Source organism: Apium graveolens, chromosome 5 (genome assembly GCF_009905375.1).
Source record: "Apium graveolens cultivar Ventura chromosome 5, ASM990537v1, whole genome shotgun sequence".
NCBI classification, from domain to species: Eukaryota; Viridiplantae; Streptophyta; class Magnoliopsida; order Apiales; family Apiaceae; genus Apium; species Apium graveolens.
In genome coordinates this window covers 73098642-73112490 of record NC_133651.1, presented here as the reverse complement: position 1 = coordinate 73112490, position 13849 = coordinate 73098642, and the positions used below count along the sequence as shown (strand labels likewise).

General features: G+C 38.4%; 2 non-coding genes across 2 annotated transcripts; both read right to left on the bottom strand.

Moving 5' to 3' along the window:
• Positions 1–3037: 3037 nt before the first annotated feature.
• LOC141662497 (small nucleolar RNA R71) lies at positions 3038–3144 on the bottom strand. Its single transcript, XR_012550611.1, has one exon. It is a non-coding gene; the product is annotated as a small nucleolar RNA R71 (small nucleolar RNA).
• Positions 3145–13357: 10213 nt separating this feature from the next.
• Positions 13358–13464, bottom strand: LOC141662496 (small nucleolar RNA R71). The gene has a single exon (XR_012550610.1). It is a non-coding gene; the product is annotated as a small nucleolar RNA R71 (small nucleolar RNA).
• Between the last annotated feature and the right edge of the window lie 385 nt (positions 13465–13849).

Genomic DNA, 13849 nt, shown 5'->3' with positions numbered 1-13849 from the left:
TTCCTTCAAACTTCCTTTTCTTACTTTCCTTCTCCTTCTGAGACATTTCACTTTCTGTCTCCACAATCATAGCTTTCTGCACAACTCCTGCATACGTGTCCAATTCAAATATGGCCACCTTCCCACGGATCTATGGCTTAAGACCATGCTGGAACCTTTTAGCTTTCTTCCTATCAGTGTCCACATACGATGGTACAAACCTTAACAACTCCTCAAACTTGCTTTCATAATCTGCCACTGACATATTTCCCTGCTTTAACTCCAGAAATTTCAATTCCATTTGATCCTGAAAAAACTAAGGGAAATACTTCTCCAAGAACAATTCCTTGAATCTATCCCACGCAACAATATCTGTACCTTCCAACATCTTAACAGTTTCCCACTAGTAGGTGGATTCATTCTTCAGATACTAACTTGCAAACTCAGTTTTGTGTTCCTCTCTTACTTTGACTAAGGCAAATACCTTCTCAATTTCCTTCAACCAAACTATTGCCTCAATAGGATCTACAAAACCTTTAAACTCTGGTGGATTCACCGCCTGAACAGTCTTAAAGGTTACCTGAGGATTAGTCTACCTCTGCTGTTGTTGAGTCAGGCGGACTATTTGTTGAGCCAATATTTGAAGAATCTGGGCTATAGTTGGGTCTGTGGAACCTGGATTTGCATTCTGGTTATTATTGTCTTGGGCGTTATTGTTGGTTTCTTCATTCTGGTTGGTGGAACGGGTGTTTCTTTTGGGAGGCATTTTCTGTAAAGAATCAAACAACTTATTTAGCCTTTAAAACAAAACCTTTTTATGAAAAGCTTTTGTAAAAGAAAAACATCTCTTTTTAAAAACATTTCAATTGCTGAACTAATAAATTTCATGCTTCTTTACATAATGTACACAGTTAAAGGGAAAAGGTACATGTTATCACTGTTGAGTGGCATTTATGACACTTTATTATGCTCTAATAAGCTTTGAATCGATGACTTTGTACTCAAGTTGTTACGTGTTTTAATGTGTTTTCTAGTATTTTTGCATTTCAGGCACTATTCAGGTAATCAGGTGAATTAGCATTGTTTTGGTGCTAATTTGGTGTCCAGGTGGTGTTGGAATAAAAGCTCATGCAAAGCCGGTTCAAAGCAGCAAGATTTAAGAAGAAATCTAAGTTATTTCCAGAAGGACGGCGCGCCCGCGCTGTGATAGCACGCGGCAGCGCCGGGGTTCCAGAAATACAGCTCGCCCACGCTGTGATAGCGCCGGCCGCACCGAGGCCGAATTTCATAATCCTGTTTCTATTACAATTCTAAAAGGGAAGGCTTCCAGAGAATTGAGGGCTGCTATATAAATAACTTTAGGTCGTTTTTAATAATATATCAAGTCAGAGACTTACCCAAGCGAAAGGAGAAAATGGCAAGAGACCTTTAGCACACTTCAACAAAGGCGAAGACGATCTAGTTTATTCTTGTGAATCTTTGTTTTGAGTTGTAATTTGGATGCTTGTTTCTTGTTTTATTGAACCTATACTTTTGTTTGTACTTGGTTTTATTTATTCATATAAAGACTACATTTGCTATATCATGTTGTCATCAGAATCCACATTGATGATGAGTCCGATTATGGGCTAATCGTTATTGTGGGGTTCAAACGGATTTCTTTATGGATTTCTTTAGTTCAATTGTTTGATGCCTTAGTATGTGGTGATTCTATGATATCTTAGTATTGGTTATGCATATTCGTATTACGAGCGTCGCGAACTTATAAGATACTATGTTAATTCTTAATGAAGCGAAATTGAATTTAGGGATTTAGAACTTGCCATGCTAGCATAGGTTCATTTATTTGTCATGCATGATTCATAGGTAATTTTAACCATCTTACTTTCCCTATGTAATCAAGATAGATAACTTGTGCTTAAACCGTTATGTTGTCAAATTCTATAGACATATAGGGTCTCAATATAATTGGTGCCTATTTAGCTTCTATCTCTTTTTTGGATGTCTGGTAGAATGGTACTCGTGAAACGAAAGTTGGCGTTTATCAGTTTCGTGTTATCTGATTAGTATCATCACCATTGCATGCTAAGGTTAAGAATAATAAGGCTATTGAATGAAGTATTTAATGAAGTTAGAATCCCATGTTTGTCATATATATTAATTCAGTCAATCTTATTCTCGTAGTTATACTTGTTAGCGTAATTCTTAGTTATAAACAATCTCAATTTGTTATTCGTCTTAGCATTGGATAATAACCATACATTGTTACTTAGGTGCATAAATTAAACAGATAACCAATACAGTCTCTGTGGGAATGAACTAGAAAAGATTTTATACTACTTGCGAACTCGTATACTTGCGTGTATTATTAGCGCGTGTTTAGAGACTAACAAGTTTTTGGTGCCGCTGCTGGGGACTGCAGTGTTAATTTATAGTTTATGTGCTTTCCATCAGTGTTCGTTAAAGTTCATTGACTCGGACATTGTTACTTATTTGTTCTTATCTTGTTCAGGTACTCTAACGGGGGTGTATGCATACGTGTTCGCGTACTCGTAAGAGAACACTGGATAAAGCCGAGGAAGAACTTGTGGTAGTTCGTAGGGAAGGTTTTAAGGATAAAGAGAAGTTAGAGGAAGAAGAGAAAGTTGAAGAGCCAATTGTAGTAGTTATGGGTGATCAAGAAGAAAATCCGAAGACTTTGATGGACTATTCTAAGCCTAAGATTAATGACATTCAGTCTAGCATCACCAGACCATCCATCAGGGCTAACACTTTTGAGATCAAGTCAAGAACGATCCAGATGATACAGAACTCAGTTCAGTTTGGGGGTTCTCCAACTAAAGACCCCAACATGCACATCTGGGATTTCATCGAGATCTGCGACACTTTCAAGTTCAATGATGTGACTGAAGATGCTATCAAGCTGTGACTCTTCCCATTCTCTCTGAGGGACAAGGCTAAGTGCTTGTTGCATTCTCTACCACCAGGGTCTATCACCACTTCGGAAGATCTTGCTCAAAAGTTTCTCACTAAATTCTTCCCCATGGAGAAGACTGCTGCAATCAGGAATGCTCTTACCCAGTTTGCTCAACAAACTGGAGAATCTCTGTGTGAGGCTTGGAATCGATATACGGAGATGCTAAGGAAGTGCCCATACCATGGCATGCCTGATTGGATGATTATCAACTGTTTCTACAATGGATTGGGTCCTACTTCTAGACCCATGCTTGATGCAGCATCAGGAGGAGCCTTGTGAGCTAAGAGCTACGATGAAGCTTATGAACTTATTGAACTGATGGCTATTAATGAGTACCAGAATCCTTCCCAGAGACTGACTTAGGGAAAAGTAGCAGGAATTCTGGAGTTGGACGCAGCAACTGCTATCGATGCCCAACTTAAGGCTTTGACGATGAAGGTGGACACTTTGACTAATTATGGAGTTAATCAAATCGCTAGTTTCTGTGAGCTTTGTGTTGGTTCCCATAAAACTGATCAGTGCGCAATTTCTAGTGAATCAGCTCAGTTCGTGAGCAACTTTCAGCGATTGCAGCAACCTGTGCCAGCCACCTATCATCCTAATAATCGCAATCATCCTAATTTCAGCTGGAGCAACGCTCAGAATGCGGTTCAACAGCCTTTTCAGCAGTATCCAGCTAAACAGTATAACCCCCTGGTTTTCAGCAACTACCGTATGCACCAAGACAACAACTCCAGCTGTAACAAGCTAATGAAAAATCTGAAATAGAGGAATTGAAGCTTATGTGCAAGAGTCAAGTTGTTTCTATCAAGACCTTGGAAAATCAAATTGGGCAAATTGCCAATGCCTTGCTAAATCGTCAACCTGGTACATTGCCTAGTGACACTGAAGTGCCAGGAAAGAGGGAAGCTAAGAAGCAGGTAAAGGCAATTACTTTGAGGTCTGGGAAGGTTGCGAATCCCAAAAAAATTCAAAAGTAAACTGAAGAAGCTGGGGCTGAGAAAGAAGTGAAGCAGCAGGATGAAGAAGTGGAAGCAAGGAAGACTACTGTTGAGCAAACTCCACCTGAGGGTAATACAGGGGAGAAACAGATCTATCCTCCACCGCCTTTTCCTAAGCGATTGCAAAAGAAAAAGCTGGACAAGCAATTTGAGAAGTTTCTGGAGGTGTTCAAGAAACTTCATATCAACATACCTTTCGCTGAGGCTCTCGAGCAGATGCCTAGTTATGCAAAGTTTATGAAAGGTATTCTCTCTCGGAAGGTGAAGCTAGATGATTTAGAGATTGTTGCTCTCACAGAGGAATGCAGTGCTGTACTGTAGCAGAAGTTACCTCCGAAGCTTAAAGATCCAGGAAGCTTCACTATTCCATGTACTATTGGAAAAGTGTCTTTTGACAGATGCTTATGTGACTTGGGAGCTAGCATCAATCTGATGCCCTTGTCAATATTCAAGCAGTTGGACTTACCTGATCCTAAACCAACTTATATGACCTTGCAGTTGGCCGACCGTTCTATTACATATCCACGAGGTATTGTGGAGGATGTCCTGGTCAAGGTTGATAAACTCATCTTTCCTGCTGATTTCGTCATTCTTGATTTCGAGGAGGAGAAGAAGATTTCCATAATCTTGGGAAGACCTTTCTTGGCAACTGGCAGAACCTTGATCGATGTACATAAGGGTGAGCTTAAAATGCGAGTTCTGGATAAAGATGTTACTTTTAATGTGTTCAATGCTATGTAATTTCCTACTGATAATGAGGAGTGCTTAAAAGTGGAGTTGGTCGATTCGGTGGTCACATCGGAACTTGATCAATTGTTAAGGTCTGATGCCTTAGAAAAAGCCTTATTGGGGAATTCAGATAGTGAAGATGACGAAGATGAAGAACAATTACAATATTTGAATGCTTCTCCCTGGAAGAGGAATATTGATATGCCTTTTGAATCTCTTGGAATGGAGGAATTGAACAAATATCCTGAACGCCTCAAGCCTTCTATTGAGGAAGTTCCCTCTCTTGAGTTTAAGCCTTTACCTGAGCATTTAAGGTATGCATTTTTAGGTGATGCATCTACTCTGCCTGTTATTATTGCATCTGACCTTTCAGGTAGTGATAAGGAAAAGCTTTTGAGGATTCTGAGAGAGTTCAAATCGGCAATTTGATGGACTATAAAAGATATCAAGGGGATCAGCCCTTCTTACTGTATGCATAAAATTCTGCTAGAGGAAGGTAGCAAGCCTACAGTCGAGCAGCAAAAAAGACTTAATCCTATAATGAAAGAAGTAGAGAAGAAGGAAATTCTGAAGTGGCTTGATGCAGGGATTATCTATCCTATCTCTGACAGTTCATGGGTCAGCCCGGTTCAATGTTTTATACAGAACCTGATTCTATGTTGTGTTGTATATTTTGTCCAAAACACAGTAACCGTAATTTTGAAAAATGACGAGTATGCGTACTTTCTAAAAACAGACACTGGATCAATTTCGAGAATATGAACCCTAATTGTTGACCGTGTTATTCTAATATGAATAATTACGAATTGGGTTTAAATATCATTGGGTAAGAATTAGTATCGAGGATATGTCAAGCATACCTAGACGTCTAACGTAGGATATTTCGACCCTGTAGGTTATAGTCGGGAACTTGAAAGTGGATGATGGACTAAAGATAACCTAGTGGTCAGTCGATGAGCTTAGTAGAGTCTTAATAGAAAGACCTGAGTGTCGAAGTCAAATCCAATGGGATCTAGTGGTTGGACGTTAGAGCCTGAGCAGCAGAGTCGGCTCAGAATTGATCAATAACAGTTGTAAAGCCTTATAAGGCAAGTACTTCCGAACTTTTCTTCAAGATATACTACAATTATTTTTGAACTGTTTCATAACACGTCGCTATTATTTAAAATAACTCATGTTTTGTATTGCAAGTGTTTTAAACTATTTAACCTTGAATCCTGATTTCTCTTGGTCTTGAGCCATAAGCCTTATTCTTTGTAAACCATCCTTCATTGATTTTCAGATACCAAACCACCCAAATATGATACTACTCCCCAAATGTATAACTACCAAACACCAACACTGGAACAAAATTGTTTGAAAATACATAAATTTCTATACCTCAACTATTCTTTGTAATATCAAAGAACTATACCTGAAAAATCATTACTGGTTCAATATCTGATCATTTTACAAACTGGAAAACCGTTTCTTATACATACCCTGATATACCCTTGAGATGTCCATGAGTTTCCTTACGTTTTTATGCAAATGTTTAACCATTATTGATTATGATCTTGTTTTATTGAATCATATTGTTATCATATTGAACTGCTTTAGGATTGGATAGTTTTTATATATGTGGACCAGATTCGTGGTCAGACCATACCAATGGTTAAGTTAGGCCAATTTGTGCCTTGGATCCAGTAATTAGAGCAGTGTTGTGTGCTTGCTTGGGGTTAGTGCGTGACTGATCAGCAGCCTAACCTTGGTTTTTAAAACTTAAAATGAATATCCAATTCTAATGATTAGTTAAAAAGAAACTTGATTCCTTTGAATCATCTCATTTGATCATTGTTTACCCTCAGTTATCACTATTATGACTTGCTGAGCTAGTTAGCTCACCCTTGCGATTCCTTTATTTATTTTACAGTTGCAAAGAATATGGATGATAGTGAAGTTCCTCAGTCCAAAGTGCGGGCTAAGGTTCCAGTTGAGTTGGATCGAGCTAGCAGAAGCTTCATGCGGTATAGAGATAGTCAGATTGTAAGAATGATTTTATTATCAATTGTAAGTTAAATTAGTTGAGATTTGGTACGACGTAATAAAGGTTAAGATTGTGGCTTGTTTGCATACTTTAACCTGTTACGATTCGTGGTTATGTGAAACAGGGTCATTGCAAATAATATTTCCTATACAGGTTTATGTTGTACATGTGTTGTGTACCCCAAACTTCTGAACGGGTTTGGAGGGCGCCACAGCAATTAACCTTTTCTGTATGACTTCCATAACTTCTTTGTATGTTGTACTAATTCGGGTCCAAGTATGTTACGTTCTCCGACTTCTTCCCAATATACTGGTGATTGATATTTGTATCCATAAAGAACTTCATAGGGAGGCATCCCGATACTAACATGATAACTGTTTTTGTAAGCAAATTCCACTAAGGGTAAATGCTCGTCCCAATTTCCTTTGAAATTAATGGAACAAACACGTAACATATCTTCAATAGTCTGGATCATTCTCTCATTTTGGCCGTCAGTCTGTGGATGATAAGTTGTACTCATATTCAATTTAGTTCCTAAACATTCTTGAAAACTTTTCCAAAATCTTGAATTGAATCGTGGATCTCGATCCTATATAATAGAAACAGGGACTCCTTGATGAACTACTATTTCCTTCAAATACATGTGAACCAACTTGTCCAGTGAAAATCTTTCATTAATAGGTAAGAAATGAGCTGATTTGGTTAGTCTGTCCACTATAACCCAAATAGCATCGTGATTTGCTTTCGTCCTTGGTAAGCCAACTATAAAATCCATAGCAATGTGCTCCCATTTCCATTCTAGAATCTCTAACGGTTGTAATAATCCACTTGGTCTTTGGTGCTCTGCCTTAAATCTTAGGCACGTGTAACATTTGCTAACCCATTTCGCAATTTCTCTCTTCATGTCTGGCCACCAATAATTCTCTTTCAAATCTCTGTACATCTTGGTACTTCCTGGATGAATGGAATACCTTGAATTATGAGCTTCTTGTAGAAATTCATTCTTCAATTCTGCCACTGGTGGTATCCAAATTCTGGATGAAAATCTGAAAACAACTTGATCGTCCTTCTGAGTGTATAACTCTTCTCCAGCCAAATGATTGATATCCTGATCCATTATTTCCTCTTGGCATTTTCTTATCTTCTCCAATAATTCTGGCTGAAAAGTCATACTATACATCTTTGCTTCATTAGGCTTGTAAATTATGATTTCCAATTCTAACTTCTGAAATTCTTTGTATAACTCTTCAGGTACTGTTAACACATTCAGTCTTTCCTTTCTGCTTAACGCGTCTGCCACCATATTTGCTTTTCCTGGATGATAGTTAATTGTGCAATCATAGTCTTTGATCAGTTCCAACCATCTTCACTGTCTCATGTTAAGCTCCTTTTGAGTGAATATGTACTTTAAACTTTTATGGTCAGTATAAATTTCACATATCTCTCCGTATAGATAATGTCTCCGAATCTTCAAGGTGAATACTATTGATGCTAGTTCCAAGTCATGAGTAGGATACTTCTGCTCATGAGGTTTCAGTTTTCGAGATGCATATGTCATGACTTTATCATGATGCATCAAAACACAACCTAATCCCTTATGAGAAGCATCACTATAGATTACAAAATTTCCTTGATCATCTGAAAATGACAAAATAGGTGTCATGATCAATCTTTTCGTTAATTCCTGAAAACTTTCTTCACACTTCTCGTTTCATATAAACTTCTCATTTTTCCTGGTAAGCTTCGTCAAAGGTGTCGCAATCTTCGAGAAATCTTGAACAAATCTTCGATAATATCCTGATAATCCCAAGAAACTTCTCACTTATGTAGGTGTTTTTGGCCTTTCCCAATTCATAACAGCTTTGATCTTTGCTGGATCCACTTTGATCCCTTCATTACTTACTACATATCCTAAGAATTGAACTTCTTGTAACCAAAACTCAAACTTTGAAAACTTTACATACAACTTCTTCTTTCTTAAAATTTCCAAAGATATCCTTAAATGCTCTGCGTGATCTTCCGTTGACTTTAAGTAGATCAAAATATCATTGATAAACACAATTACAAACTTGTCCAAATATTCCTTAAAAAATATGTTCATCAAGTCCATAAATGTTGCTAGGGAATTGGTCAATCCAAAAGACATCACTAAGAATTCATAACGATCGTATCTTGTTCTGAAAGTTGTCTTGGGTATATCTTTGGGTTTAACCTTCAATTGGTGATATACGAATCTCAGATCAATCTTAGAAACATACTTGGCTCCTTTCAACTAATCAAATAAATCATCGACTCAAGGTAATGGATACTTATTCTTGATTGTAAGCTTATTGAGTTCTCGATAGTCGATGTATAACCTCATGCTTCCATCCTTTTTATTAACAAATAATACCGGTGCACCCCATGGGGATACAGTAGGTCGAATCACTCCTTTTTCCAACAATTCTTGCAATTGCTTTGCCAATTCCTTCATTTCAACAAGCGTCATTCTGGACGGGGCCTTAGATACTGGTAATGTTCCAGGTGCTAAGTCGATCGCAAACTCAATTTCTCTATCTGGAGGAAGTCCTGATAATTCATTTGGAAACATGTCTGAAAATTCATTTACCACTGGAATGTCTTCCAGTTTTGCTGGCTCCTGACTTCTATCTATCACATATGCAATGAAGTGCTCGCATCCTTATTGCTGTAACTTCTTAGCTTGAATAATCGTCAAGAACTTCTTTGCTTGCTTCTGACCTTTAAACGTCACCGCTTTCTCGTCTAACGTCTTCAAAATTACCTTCTTGCTACGACAGTCTATCTGAGCATCATGCTTAGATAACCATTCCATTAAAATGACGTCAAACTCTCCTAACTTAAATGGTATCAAGTCAGTGTCAAACTTATTACCAGAAATCTCAATCTCACAGTTCTTACATACTTGGTTCACGGATACACGTTCCTGATTTGCTAATTCTACCGTCATAATTTCACTTAGCAATTCAATTGGGCAATTCAACTTATTAACAAAATCTTGAGGAATAAATGATCGACTTGCTCCCGAATCTACTAGCACTTTAGCACATAAAGAATTCACAGTAAGCGTACCTGCCACAACATTAGTGTCCATGATAGCATCCTTCACAGACATGTCATAAACTCTAGCTTTGGGAGGTTCATTCACTGTTGGAGTAGCTCCCATGATTCGTAGTGTATTATTGACCGGAACTGGTGTCTTGCAATCCCTTGCTATGTGCCTGGCTTTCCGTACTTGAAACAGGTATACCCAATTACTGGAACTTTGTCTGCCTAATTCTTGGTAGGCTGATCCTTGTTGGTTGGCTCTCTGGCTGGATTATTACGGCATTCCCTTGAATAGTTCCCCCTTTGGTTGCATCTGTAGCAGACCACATTCAACTTGTTGCAAACTCCACCATGTTTCTTACCACAGACTTGGCAATCTGGTATAGCTGGACTCTGCTGGGTTTGCTGGTTCCCAGTGGCTGGACAGTTATCTTGGCCTCCGTTACCTGTATTCTTCCTGTTAAAATTTCTTTCGGGTTGGAACTTGCCTTTCTTCTGATTGAAATTTGGAAACTTCCCTGCTTGTGCATGTCCTTCATTTCCTTCAAACTTCCTTTTCTTACTTTCCTTCTCCTTCTGAGACATTTCACTTTCTGTCTCCACAATCATAGCTTTCTGCACAACTCTTGCATACGTGTCCAATTCAAATATGGCCACCTTCCCACGGATCTATGGCTTAAGACCATGCTAGAACCTTTTAGCTTTCTTCCTATCAGTGTCCACATACGATGGTACAAACCTTAACAACTCCTCAAACTTGCTTTCATAATCTGCCACTGACATATTTCCCTGCTTTAACTCCAGAAATTTCAATTCCATTTGATCCTGAAAAAACTAAGGGAAATACTTCTCCAAGAACAATTCCTTGAATCTATCTCACGCAACAATATCTGTACCTTCCAACATCTTAACAGTTTCCCACTAGTAGGTGGCTTCATTCTTCAGATACTAACTTGCAAACTCAGTTTTGTGTTCCTCTCTTACTTTGACTAAGGCAAATACCTTCTCAATTTCCTTCAACCAAACTATTGCCTCAATAGGATCTACAAAACCTTTAAACTCTGGTGGATTCACCGCCTGAACAGTCTTAAAGGTTACCTGAGGATTAGTCTACCTCTGCTGTTGTTGAGTCAGGCGGACTATTTGTTGAGCCAATATTTGAAGAATCTGGGCTACAGTTGGGTCTATGGAACCTGGATTTGCATTCTGGTTATTGTTGTCTTGGGTGTTATTGCTGGTTTCTTCATTCTAGTTGGTGGAACGGGTGTTTCTTTTGGGAGGCATTTTCTGTAAAGAATCAAACAACTTATTTAGCCTTTAAAACAAAACCTTTTTATGAAAAGCTTTTGTAAAACAAAAACATCTCTTTTTAAAAACATTTTCAATCGCTGAAGTAATAAATTGCATGCTTCTTTACATAATGTACACAGTTAAAGGGAAAAGGTACATGTTATCACTGTTGAGTGGCATTTATGACACTTTATTATGCTCTAATAAGCTTTGAATCGATGACTTTGTACTCAAGTTGTTATGTGTTTTAATGTGTTTTCTAGTGTTTTTGCATTTCAGGCACTATTCAGGTAATCAGGTGAATTAGCATTGTTTTGGTGCTAATTTGGTGTCCAGGTGGTGTTGGAATAAAAGCTCGTGCAAAGCCGGTTCAAAGCAGCAAGATTTAAGAAGAAATCTAAGTTATTTACAGAAGGACGGCGCGCCCGCGCTGTGATAGCACGCGGCAGCGCCGGGGTTCCAGAAATACAGCTCGCCCACGCTGTGATAGCGCCGGCCGCACCGAGGCCGAATTTCAGAATCCTGTTTCTATTACAATTCTAAAAGGGAAGGATTCCAGATTGTTGAGGGCTGCTATATAAATAACTTTAGGTCGTTTTTAATAATATATCAAGTCAGAGACTTACCCAAGCGAAAGGAGAAAATGGCAAGAGACCTTTAGCACACTTCAACAAAGGCGAAGACGATCTAGTTTATTCTTGTGAATCTTTGTTTTGAGTTGTAATTTGGATGCTTGTTTCTTGTTTTGCTGAACCTATACTTTTGTTTGTACTTGGTTTTATTTATTCGTATAAATACTACATTTGCTATATCATGTTTTCATCAGAACCCACGTTGATGATGAGTCCGATTATGGGCTAATCGTTTATCGTGGGGTTCAAACGGATTTCTTTATGGATTTCTTTAGTTCAATTGTTTGATGCCTTAGTATGTGGTGATTCTATGATATCTTAGTATTGGTTATGCATATTCGTATTACGAGCGTCGCGAACTTATAAGATAGTGTGTTAATTCTTAATGAAGCGAAATTGAATTTAAGGATTTAGAACTTGCCATGCTAGCATAGGTTCATTTATTTGTCATGCATGATTCATAGGTAATTTTAACCATCTTACTTTCCCTATGTAATCAAGATAGATAACTTGTGCTTAAACCGTTATGTTGTCAAATTCTATAGACATATAGGGTCTCAATATAATTGGTGCCTATTTAGCTTCTATCTCTTTTTTGGATGTCTGGTAGAATGGTACTCGTGAAACGAAAGTTGGCGTTTATCAGTTTCGTGTTATCTGATTAGTATCATCACCATTGCATGCTAAGGTTAAGAATAATAAGGCTATTGAATGAAGTATTTAATGAAGTTAGAATCCCATGTTTGTCATATATATTAATTCAGTCAATCTTATTCTCGTAGTTATACTTGTTAGCGTAATTCTTAGTTATAAACAATCTCAATTTGTTATTCATCTTAGCATTGGATAATAACCATACATTGTTACTTAGGTGCATAAATTAAACAGTTAACCAATACAGTCTCTGTGGGAATGAACTAGAAAAGATTTTATACTACTTGCGAACTCGTATACTTGCGTGTATTATTAGCGCGTGTTTAGAGACTAACAAGTTTTTGGTGCCGCTGCTGGGGACTGCAGTGTTAATTTATATTTTATGTGCTTTCCATCAGTGTTCGTTAAAGTTCATTGACTCGGACATTGTTACTTATTTGTTCCTTATCTTGTTCAGGTACTCTAACGGGGGTGTATGCATACGTGTTCGCGTACTCGTAAGAGAACACTGGATAAAGCCGAGGAAGAACTTGTGGTAGTTCGTAGGGAAGGTTTTGAGGATAAAGAGAAGTTAGAGGAAGAAGAGAAAGTTGAAGAGCCAATTATAGTAGTTATGGGTGATCAAGAAGAAAATCCGAAGACTTTGATGGACTATTCTAAGCCTAAGATTAATGACATTCAGTCTAGCATCACCAGACCATCCCTCAGGGCTAACACTTTTGAGATCAAGTCAAGCACGATCCAGATGATACAGAACTCAGTTCAGTTTGGGGGTTCTCCAACTAAAGACCCCAACATGCACATCTGGGATTTCATCGAGATCTGCGACACTTTCAAGTTCAATGATGTGACTGAAGATGCTATCAAGCTGCGACTCTTCCCATTCTCTCTGAGGGACAAGGCTAAGTGCTTGTTGCATTCTCTACCAGCAGGGTCTATCACCACTTCGGAAGATCTTGTTCAAAAGTTTCTCACTAAATTCTTCCCCATGGAGAAGACTGCTGCAATCAGGAATGCTCTTACCCAGTTTGCTCAACAAACTGGAGAATCTCTGTGTGAGGCTTGGAATCGATATACGGAGATGCTAAGGAAGTGCCCATACCATGGCATGCTTGATTGGATGATTATCAACTGTTTCTACAATGGATTGGGTCCTACTTCTAGACCTATGCTTGATGCAGCATCAGGAGGAGCCTTGTGAGCTAAGAGCTACGATGAAGCTTATGAACTTATTGAACTGATGGCTATTAATGAGTACCAGAATCCTTCCCAGAGACTGACTCAGGGAAAAGTAGCAGGAATTCTGGAGTTGGACGCAGCAACTGCTATCGATGCCCAACTTAAGGCTTTGACGATGAAGGTGGACACTTTGACTAATTATGGAGTTAATCAAATCGCTAGTTTCTGTGAGCTTTGTGTTGGTTCCCATAAAACTGATTAGTGCGCAATTTCTAGTGAATCAGCTCAGTTCGTGAGCAACTTCCACCAATCGCAG